Raw genomic sequence first — 10,841 nt, 5'->3', positions numbered from 1 at the left:
GGGGGGGGGGGGGCGACGAGGGGAAAGATGACGAAAGGAGGAAATACTGGTGTCTAGACTCAGTAACGGGAGATACACACTGGCGTAAAACCCTAGCTCACAATTAACGTCAATTGTCGCTTTGCGGAAGCGCCGAGAACCGAGGACGCTCTGCTATCGGCCCATTTAACGTTCCCATGAATTTAACCAAAGCGCCGAGCCCGGGATGCGAATATTACTTTTTACAGGTATTCATTCTCGCTGCACAGACTCTCAGCACGGGCCATCCCGCTATCGCGGCTACGTCCGCGCCTTTTTCTAATGGGGATTCCGACTGCGTCGTCTCTTATGTCACATGCATGTCGAAAGCGACATTAACGTACGTGGAATCGTTAACGAACCGAGTAACATAATACACTGTCGGTCGTCTCGTATACGAGTTTGTATACGTTGATTATCAACTTCCTCGCGCGATCTTACGATCGATCTATCAACTCTCGATCCTGACTTATGGATCAGGGATCGATCGGTTTCTCGCAGTGAAAGGAGCGATAATCGAAATTTATTATTCGCAGCTTGAATCTCGTAACCTACGGGGATCGTCGTGGTCGATTCGGAATATTATTTTCATGGGAATACACAATCGGCGACAAAATTGATATGGACAGTGAATCCGATTTTAATTCAATTCAATGAGAACCTTACGCACGTGCGTATCGCGCTTAAGGGTCTGTTCGTGCACCGTGCCTGTTAGGCCTGTACAAAATCTTGACTTGCTTGGCTACGATATAGCAACGGGCTGCGGTTCATTCATTGGGGTAGAAATTGAACGGTGGTCGTGCCTATGAGAATGCTGCATAAGGAGAGGAAAAAAGGGAGAGAGCTCTCGGTCAAAGCCGTGGAAAAGAATGTAGTCGGGTGCAAAGCGTGTGCGGGAGCGGGAGTCGTCGAGTTGGGAACGCGGCATGAGGATTTGTCGCTTGGATGTTAGACAATAGACTATTAGGGCTGGTTTCGTGGTAAGCTGCTCTGCTCTGCTCTCGGGATGAAGGGTGATGGTTATCTGTATACCTGTGTATATATGTATGTACGAATGAGCTACGGTGATAAGGAAGGCGGGTGCCAACTTAAGAGGGCTCTTGCGACGCGCCTACAGACTGCACTGGCCCTTCTTTTTTTTCTTTCTTGCGTCTATTTACTCCATTCCCGATACTTGTCTCCGAGTCTTCATTCTTCTTTGTGTAAAACGATTTTCCAATATCGTCGAGCCTCGATCTGTCCGGCTATGTATTTACTCACGGTTTAACGGTGCCCTCGTGTCTTGTGCTCTTTGTGTGAGCCTCTAGGACTTTCGAAGGGAACGCAGCTACGTTCGACTTACATTGCCCGTGCGGCAGGTTACTCTCATAGGGGAGCTTGGGAGAACGCATTGTCCGTCTAGGACGTGTGTAAGTTGGATATGGAGAAGTTGGTAAGGAAGTCTGAAAAAAAATACGCAATTAACACAATATCCAGACAGAGGTTACGTCGTGAGCTTTTTAGTTTTTTTTAATACAAGAACAAGAGCTTTGGTCGCCACGACGGTTACTCGTCGAAAGGAAATTTTCACCGGGTTCGCAGGATCAGTCTGTTGGGCTGGTACGATAGAAAATAACGGCGAATCCAAACACGAGAGGTGAACTTGGCGAACGGGATGGGAATTGTGAAAAATTTTAAAGCTTCCGTTGAAAAAAAAAATTTTTTTTCTCGGTTTCAAGCTTTTCGACCACTGAGGAACGAGTAGTCACGTGACGATTGGAATAAATGATTCTATGCCCGCTGGACCGCGACTCGTTTCTAAACGTTCCACCGGGAGGATGCGAAATGAATATTCTATTCTTGGTTAACAAAAGTATCTCTGATTCTCTCACAGGGAATGGGACGAAAATGGAAAGCCGAAGGAGGACTTTCGATAATTGATTTTTTTTTTCAGTTAACGTTATATTTGTCAATTTGTATTTGTCAATTGTCAAAAATATAGCTGGGTCCGGTTTCTGTCTCTTTAAGGTAGTCGGGGTTACGTCACATGTCATTTATACACGCATGCTCCTCTATACGTGTAAGATTTGTTTCTCGTGCGGTTTTCTTCTCTCTCTCGAAATACTCACTCGACATACCTTGCAATCGTTACACATTCATCCGGCTTCGAGGATTTCGTGCTTCGGGTTCTTAAATACTTTTTAATACGAGTGGAAGCCTTAACATTTTTTTTTTCTCTTCGTTCCACAATTTTGATTATCGCTATTCACGTACAAAATCACCTGTCTTATTTTTCAAATTAAGTATTATCAACATCGTCGTTTGCTTTACGTATCGAAGCTTGTTTACGTAATGCCAGATGACGTTGTAATAACAGATCATTTTTTTTGGACGAGTCGTTGTTCCTTTTTTCATCTCGGGACTTGTAATCTCTGCTTGCGCAATTACCTCAGGTCATATTTTTTTCATGATCTCGCCTGAGCATTACCGTCGTTACCAACACTTTTCCTGATGGTATAGGAAGTAGTAAGTAATTACGTAAATCCGACACACGTGGTACGTCCTATGTGGATTCTCAGGGAAGACACTGGATGAGATGTTGGTTTGTCCGAATAATGTCCAGACTGTCTGAACATCGGAGACGGATACTGTTAGAGATCGCTTAGCAGTCAAGGGACTCGTGGCGTTTGACCCTGGGGTGCGAATACTCGTCATTAGTAGTCGTCCGTGCATTCTAAGGTCATTGACATCGGCGAACGTCCCCGACGCGGGCTATTTGAAAATTCATATAAGGCGACCGGCAGGTCTTACCTGCGTTCTTAGGTTATGTCTCAATTGCATCGTTTAGCGTCGAAGTTTCATTCCGGGCTGATATTTCGAGACGCTTCGTCGGATTCAACCTGGACGGCGTGAAATCTACCTTGATAATTTATCGCGTAGAGGCCAAAATTAACAAGTCAATAACGAGAAGCGCATTTCGTATTCGACGGTGTTACCGAATGAATCATTTGTTGCACAATCGGACATTTTTAACGGCTAGAGTGACGTCACGGCGCGCGCAATAGCGTCTCGCGCGTACGTGAGTTCGGTCGTAGAAAATTAAATATTTAACGTTGACTTTTCAAGGGGCTATGAGGACAATGACAATTTATTAAGGCCGTGCTATGTGCACGGGAATTAATGTATATTGCCAACTGACAAAATATAAAGTCACTCTGGATTCTTTCGAATTGTACCTAGACCAGGCGTCTTTTGTTTCGCTGAGATCGAACGAAGGGAGACGAAACGTGATAAATATTTTTGACGTTCACATCGAGACAGGTAAATGTCATTGTCGTCGTTTAAATATACTAGAGGTATCCTTTGTGATAAAAAAAAAATTTTATCTCCAGGAAGACACTGCTTCCCGAATTTCTTTGGTTAAACGAATGCGTGAGACGAAACGAATGGTGAGATTCGCGAACGTCGATCAGCGTTAAATACGTGTATAGTCGATTTATGAGTAACACGTGTTTTTTTGACAGTTCCCAAGCATTGCAATGCTTGGCAAAAAAATATAATCTGAACATATGCTATAATCGATCATTTTTTACGAACTGTCAAAAAAAAAACGACTATAGTATTCAGTAGGGTATTAACTCGATAATTCTCTGCCAATAATAATAGCATCAAACTTAAAATTCTTTCTCGTCTAACTTAACATCCAAAGAAATATACTGTAATGAGAATCTTTTTTTTCCTTATACCTTATACCGTATAGAATTCTCAGGGGGCCGGAAGTGCCTGGGTAATTGTTTGACTTTGTTAAATAAAAATGTATGGCCACTCGGCTGATACGCTTTACGGGAGTTACACTGGGTTACGCGTCAGGAACACTGGCTGCTTTGTGTCGGAAATATTTTTCATGAAATAACGTAAGAGAAAAAAAAAAAAAAAGATGAAACAAACGTGACATCCGGAGAACTCAAGTTAACCTATCGGCGAGAAAGGTGTTTTCAAATGGATCTTGACAGCGAAAGGCTTTATCGAGGACGGAATTCGTTTAGGCTGATCTTTGTTTTGAGAAGCGTAAGATAAATCTTGGACAATTTTACTGTATATACCTTGAGAATGGTCCATTATACATTCATATATAGGTCCAAGTATCGACGATTCCCTGCTGTCGTACAGGGAAGAGATCAGGCTGGTTTGTGTTTTCAATGGAAATATGCCGCCTAGCCTGATGGAATTCGGTTACTTGTAATACTGGGTATACGGGAAGGTTACTGATCCCTCTTGTAAACGCGAATAAAGGCGAATGCGAATCGTGCGAATTCGACCTAGTTTAACAGGTCTTAAATTTTTTACACTTTAACGTAACGTTAACAATCCTATATCCGTACGGCATAATAAACATTCGTGAAAACATGTACGGAAACCACAAGGCTCCAAAGCACATATACTCTACTCTGGCAGATTTAAATTTAACAAATGACGAGGCTTCCATGCACGCATATATATATATATATATATATATACGCATTTCTAATGTTATTGCTAGAGCACAGATGTCAGGCCTTTTGCTCGCGTAAAACGAGACGCTGATCGTCCTATGAAACGTACCGTGACGACGTCAGTGGTTCTCTCTCTCTCTCTCTCTCTCTCTTTTGTTACACGCGATACACTTGGCGACGCACGTTTCGGGTCCTTTGATTTTTTTTAAAAATTTGTATCTCTTTTTGAAACTTGAGTCTGCCAAGATTTCAGCGCGTATTTTTTATGTACGGCTAGAATTAAATATTGTAATTATGCCTATTAAGACGGCGAAATTTATAAACGTACCAGCGAAAATCGTGGGTATGTCGTCTTTACACTGTGATTAAATAATCGTACGTTTGGGTTACAGAAGCAAAATAAATGACGATCGAGTAGTATTAATAATTTTGAATAATTTACTTATACGCGAGGGAGCGTCTATTCTCGTTGGTCGCAGGGCGGTTGTCAGCCTTTTGTATATGCGAATGAAGTTATCACGTTTGTATTGGGCGCGAAGGGAAAAGTGATTAATTTATTGGTAATTTGTGCGAGTGTAATAATGTTCGAGATTGGTGACGCTGCGTAATTCTGTAATTCGTGGGAAAGTTTGACGGGCACTTGGACGGGGCCGTTTAGTGGGACGTTTAGGGCTTGCGAAGTGTTATAAGGGCGTCTCGAGGCGGCGTGAGCGCCCCTGTGGGGTCGTAAGTGGTAAGTGAGTTTCGTGATTTGTTGAGTCCGCCACTCATCGCTTCGGGTTTCATCGCGTGCTCCGGCGGGGAAAGGAAAGAAAAAGAAGGTGCTCGGGAAATCTCGGAAGATCCTCGGGGCTCTGGTCCCTCCGAGTGCCGGATGACGAATAAGACAGGTATAACGGGGGGCCATTTGCAGATTTAGGTTGCAGGGACACGTGTTTCACTGTAATCTACATCGAAAGGATACGATATGGGTTTCACCGTACCGACAATAATAACGATTTACACGGTGCAGCTTTCACGGGCTACTCATGGGTACACGGATGCCTTTGACTCGGATGATAATCGACGGAGCGACGTGGAATTGATCGTCAGAGATCTTTATAACGGCATTTCGCAGCATCCTTGGGGAAATGAAAAATCAAGATAAATTTATTCCTCTTGCCTGACACCGAGTCAATCTTTAAGCTTTCTCCACTCTCGTACCCGCTGCCTGGGGCTTTGGTGTCTGACGGGAGCACGTTCCTTCTTTTTTTTTTTTTTTCCTTTCCTTCTGTCCTCCTTTTTTCCAAACTTTTTTCTCTCTTTTTTCGAGAAGTCATTCTCGACCTGAGTTTCCGCAATTTACTGGTGGACAATCTCCGCTGTCCAGAGGATTGGGGTGGCATTATTTGAGAAGCGTCGGCCGCGAGGGATATGAAAGTTCATATAAGATCATCCTGGCTGAGTCTTCGTCGCGCCGCTTGGACGAAACTACTGGGAAGAATGGCACGTGACATCTCTACTTCGGTATATAGTCGCCAAGAATGTCGTTCGTGTCACTCTTGGTTCATCGATATACGACACTGATAACACCGAGGCCCGTCATCGTTACGAAGTGTCTTCTCGATAAAAGCTTCTTACTTAATTTCGAAATTCGCTCGGACCAGCTCCGAGAGCCTTTACGCTAAGGAAGTCGGTAGAAAGTAAAATGTAGAAGGAGAGAGAGAGAGGAGGAAAAAAAAAGAAGAAGGAAATTGGACGAAAAAGTTAGCGGGCTTACCGGGTAACAGTTTAGACTTGGTCAAATTGACTGACTCCTGGACCAAAGATCGCTGTACCGGTGCGCGAGGAATAGCAAGGAGAGCCATAAGAGGTATAAGCAGCGGCAGAGGTTGGAGGAAGTAGAAGAAGCAAAAGCAAAGAGGAAGTTGCTCCTGACGGTGAGAGGCTGTTAAAATGCAAAGGCGCGGTTAAACGAAGTATTCCGTTAGGAGATTTGGCGGGTCTCGTTAGTATTCCAAAGGGGCCGAGGTCTCACGCTGCTCTCTTGTAACATGTTCTTCACATTAATATACCCCGGCTTAAGACAAAAGACGATCGGGGCACCCCTCCTTCCACCTCTCCTTCCACCTCTCCTCCTCGGACTCTTTTCTTCGGCAAACCCCGCACGTCCGACGGGCCAACGTATATTTTCGTTAAGTTGACGCCGCCGAGAAGTCCCTTAAATTGGGGATTTTTCTTGGCCATCCCAGCCCCCCGCCACCCTATTCCACTTTTCACGCAGATGCACACACTGTCGTCCACCTATCATACTCATACCATACATACTAACACGTGCCCTAACCGCTGGTATCGGCCTCAAGGCGCATCTCGTACTTGAGATTCTTTCACGCGAATCTCTACCTAACGACGGCTTGGGTAACTTGTGCTTTCTTTTAAGAGCTTTTTTTTTCTTACACCAATCATTTATTCCGAAGGTTTCTTCGTTTTATATTTTTTCGTTCTCTTTTTTTCTTTCTGTTTATCTTACATACGTATGGCTATACCGATTTTCAAAATGTCATTTAGTAATTAACACCTGACGTGCGAAGTGACCCGTTACGTCACTGCATCGATGCTGCCTATACATTTGCATGTCCGCTGTGATTCGTTTCTTTTCGAAAATAAATTATTTCTCGGCAACGTCCCGTAAATCAGTAATGACTCCATGACGCGGTATCTTACCGTAGCTCGTTTGCATGTTTAACCTCGTGGCGTAAACGTGTGCTCTTTGGCTCTCGCATAAACCGCGTAGATGAGTTATCGTGTTTTTGTTTTATTTCATTTTTCCTCTTTTTTTCCACAATCGTGTCTCGGTCCAGATCCACTTTCGCGCAAGAGGTCATTGAAAATTTGTCTTTACACGCTCGCTGAGATGATACGCTCGATCGCAAGGTCTGACCTTTAGATCGTTCAGTCTCTAATTATAAGCCGTCGTATCGCGGTTGCGTTCGTCCTGTGTCCGCGGGTATCTGTAGTCGGTCCGGGAATTCTTTTTCTTATCACTACGTAAGATGTTTGTCCAAAAGTATGGATACGCATGGTTTCTCACTAAATATATATTGTCTTTCATTCTTAGTATATATTCACATTATTTTACGTAAAGACCACCTGTCACTCGCTGTGGATTGCGTCGCTCGCGTAAATGTCAAAAAAAGGACGCGGAACTCGTGAATCGACTATACGCACAAGCACTGTACAGTAGTAGCTGCGGGGAGAAGTCCGTAGAAAGGCAGCGCGGACGATTGCCCGATCTTCGGGCCGAATCACTTTTTGAACTTTTACAATCGGATTATTGATCCGCCTTACAATCATTCGGCACGACCAGCTGGTATCCTTCGCTGGAATAATTTCACTTTTCACTTGGATCCCCTTAGCCGCGTCATTGCAACGTTATGCTTGTCATTGAAAATGGGACGCAATCGCTTGTGTCACTTGGTCTTAACTTTGGCCCAGATCGTGCTGTCGGCTTTGCCGATATCAATGCGCGAACGATTAAGGCGCATCGGGGCTTGATGTGTAGCAATTTTTCAGGACCAGTTTCTCACGGTGAGTCATCCGCTGGATCTGGTTTTTATTTCCAGTTGAACGACCTCATTTGCCTAAGGGCACTTGGGGACGATCGTTAATTGACCTCTCTTGCTATTCCGCTTTAATAAAATTTCATAATCGTGGGACAGTGGCGATTTTCCTATCGACTTATCTCCTCCGCCACCATTGGTCAACCGCGAGAAGAGTTTTCACGGCGTCCCCCCTGAACCCGCTATCGTGCGTTTAGCCACGTTGCCGTCGACCGGCGTCGTTCCGTAGACCCTCGCCGTACCCCTCCGCTTTTATGAGAATCCGCCCGTAAGGCTCGAAGTTTCGCGACAAAACTTTAACGTTAATTACCGCCAAGCTTTCCCGCAAAGACCCCGTTGTCGACGTGCCAGTATTAACAGCTGCGCAAGTGTTGAGCGCGCCGGATCAAAGACGGCGGATCTTTTCGGAAAAATTTTCTGCCCCGTCGGTACGTCATACCCCTGTTGTACCGACGTCCGTCCTGTACGTCACTCTCGCGCATAGTTTCACTCAACCCGGCTAACCGGTCGTAAAAAGATTGAAAGTGAATATATCTTCTTTGTTTTTTAAACAGAATTCTGCCACTCGACAATCGACATTTTTTTCAGCTATTCGTTTGTCTTTTATATGAATTTTTTTTTCGGATATGTTTAACTGGCGATCGCTGAATTCTTGCAGAAATCGAGAGTTAAAAAGACTATTCGGTCGCCAACCGGTAAATTCTGTATCCGAGCGCATGTTTAGCCTTATGTTCTCTTCATTGTTTTAAGATAGAATGCTCGGATTTACGTGACTTTGTTTAATTGTTAAACTTCAATCATACACGCAATTCGAGCCCTTTGTCTTATTTAGGAGCGGAGACTCGAACCGGCATACCCAGAACTTCCGATGGGAGAACTCTTTGGGAGTTCCAGTGTTAATGAGATAAGGTCTCGAATATACACATATGTTATATCTATATGTATATATAGTATATACACACACAATAAGCAAGTGTGACAATGTGACAGAAACAAGAGAGAGGAAAGAATTCTCTTATCTGTTATGAGTCGTATGGTAAACACGGCCTACATTTATCGCATGAAAAAAAAATATCCTGCGGTAAAATAGGGCTGCGGCTTAACCACAAGTAGATTCCTGAAATTTATCTTTCGCATAGAATCATCCTGGCGCGTGCGCATCCGCCATTTTCGTACGTCCGTATATCCACGTTTTAACAATTCTTCGAGCATAGACAAAAGAAAACAGTGTTTTGTCCAAGCATGAGCACGTACTTTGGCCGCGGAAGGATCGCAGAGTCGACTTAGCCAGGAAATCCCGTGTAAAACTCAGCCGGAATAGCCAAGTCGTAGCGAGGACACGGATAGCCACGAATTTGAACTTAATATTTCGCGCTCGTCAACTTCTCGCTGCCATATTGTAATTTGTAAAAGCGGCAACGTCGAGCACGTGCGATTTTACGATCAGCGTTCTCAAATCACATCGATTATGGTATCTATATCGACGGCGTCTTTTGGTCGCGCGATTATTTACCAAGGTCACCATGCGGGTTCGACGCTCCGCCGGGTTCTGTACTAGTAAATAATTTTTTTCATCAAGTTTTGATTTTCTCATTCATTACAATGCATGTCGATTTACGCGAAACATCTTTGCGCGGACGTTTCGCTCGTGCGATAAGGACCTGTAAATCAGAACAAGTAGGTTGACGTAAGTTACTACGAATACTGACTTGCCTTTCCGTTATAGAGGTTATTGTGTGGAGCGTACGCCATATTTGGCTCGGTTTAAAATTTTATCACGACCTCTTTCCCATCTTTCTCTCCTCGGGTAATATTTTGTATATGCAGAAGCCTAAGAGGCAGTTTGCCGGTCGCGGCCGGCGGGTCTGTAGATACTGGGAAGTGACGACCATTAATGCAAATATTTAGCTCTACTTTTCAGTTAGGATTAATAAACTCGGTCTGATGTCGATATCCTCATCAAGTCCAGATACGATCTTACGTAAGATATACATACTGCGTTAACTACGCCGGCCGTTTTATGGTACCCCGAAGGTAAACGCTGCTGCTGTATCCATACGTGCCATGTCTATTCAACGTGGAATCCAGTGCGGGAGTCCTTAAGATTCCTGCGAAATAATCCATACGAATCGGCTGACCCGCGTTAAGCCGTATTTATCGTTAGAATTCACGTATTGTTATTCCGTTTACGCGGCGGATGTTACCGACTGCAGGAACTCCCGCCGGTCGCATGGCGAAATAAGATATCTTGCGAGAGCATACGAAATTCGAAACTCCCGCCGTTTTCTGCAAGGTTTAGTAGCTGCTTAGTTTTTTATTGTCATGAAGGAATATTATAACGTATAGAAATTACGTGTCGCAGTGACCTTGATGTATACGAAGAAGGTTGATGGACGTTAGAAAATTTATTAAAAAAAAACCTCATTTCTCACCGGTGATTCGGATGGAGAAAATTTTTGAATTTTGGAAATACATTTTTTTAACTCGGTCAAAGGATCTTTACATACTCGGACTGCCGGTTCTTATGATTTATCGTACTGCGAAACAGCTTGGTTATAGGTTATATACACATTCGGCTGTGGGTGCTATTTATAAGATTTTTGTAGATGACTCAAAATCGAGAGATAAATATTAATGAGTCATCGGATAGTCTAAGATTTTTCCTTTTTTACTTGTACGTGAATAATTTAGCGATATGTGGATCGGGTATGGGAGAGATATTTTTTTTTTTTTTTTTTTTTTTTTTTTTTTT

General features: G+C 43.7%; 1 protein-coding gene across 1 annotated transcript in view; it reads left to right on the top strand.

Annotated features, from left to right (window-relative positions):
• Window positions 1-10,841, top strand: part of LOC107263585 (basement membrane-specific heparan sulfate proteoglycan core protein) — a 108,232-nt gene that overhangs the window by 19,558 nt on the left and 77,833 nt on the right. The window lies entirely within an intron of this gene.

The sequence above is a fragment of the Cephus cinctus genome, unplaced genomic scaffold (genome assembly GCF_000341935.2).
Source record: "Cephus cinctus unplaced genomic scaffold, Ccin1 Ccin1_scaffold0160, whole genome shotgun sequence".
Classification (NCBI taxonomy): domain Eukaryota; kingdom Metazoa; phylum Arthropoda; class Insecta; order Hymenoptera; family Cephidae; genus Cephus; species Cephus cinctus.
This window is presented reverse-complemented; position numbering and strand designations above follow the sequence as displayed.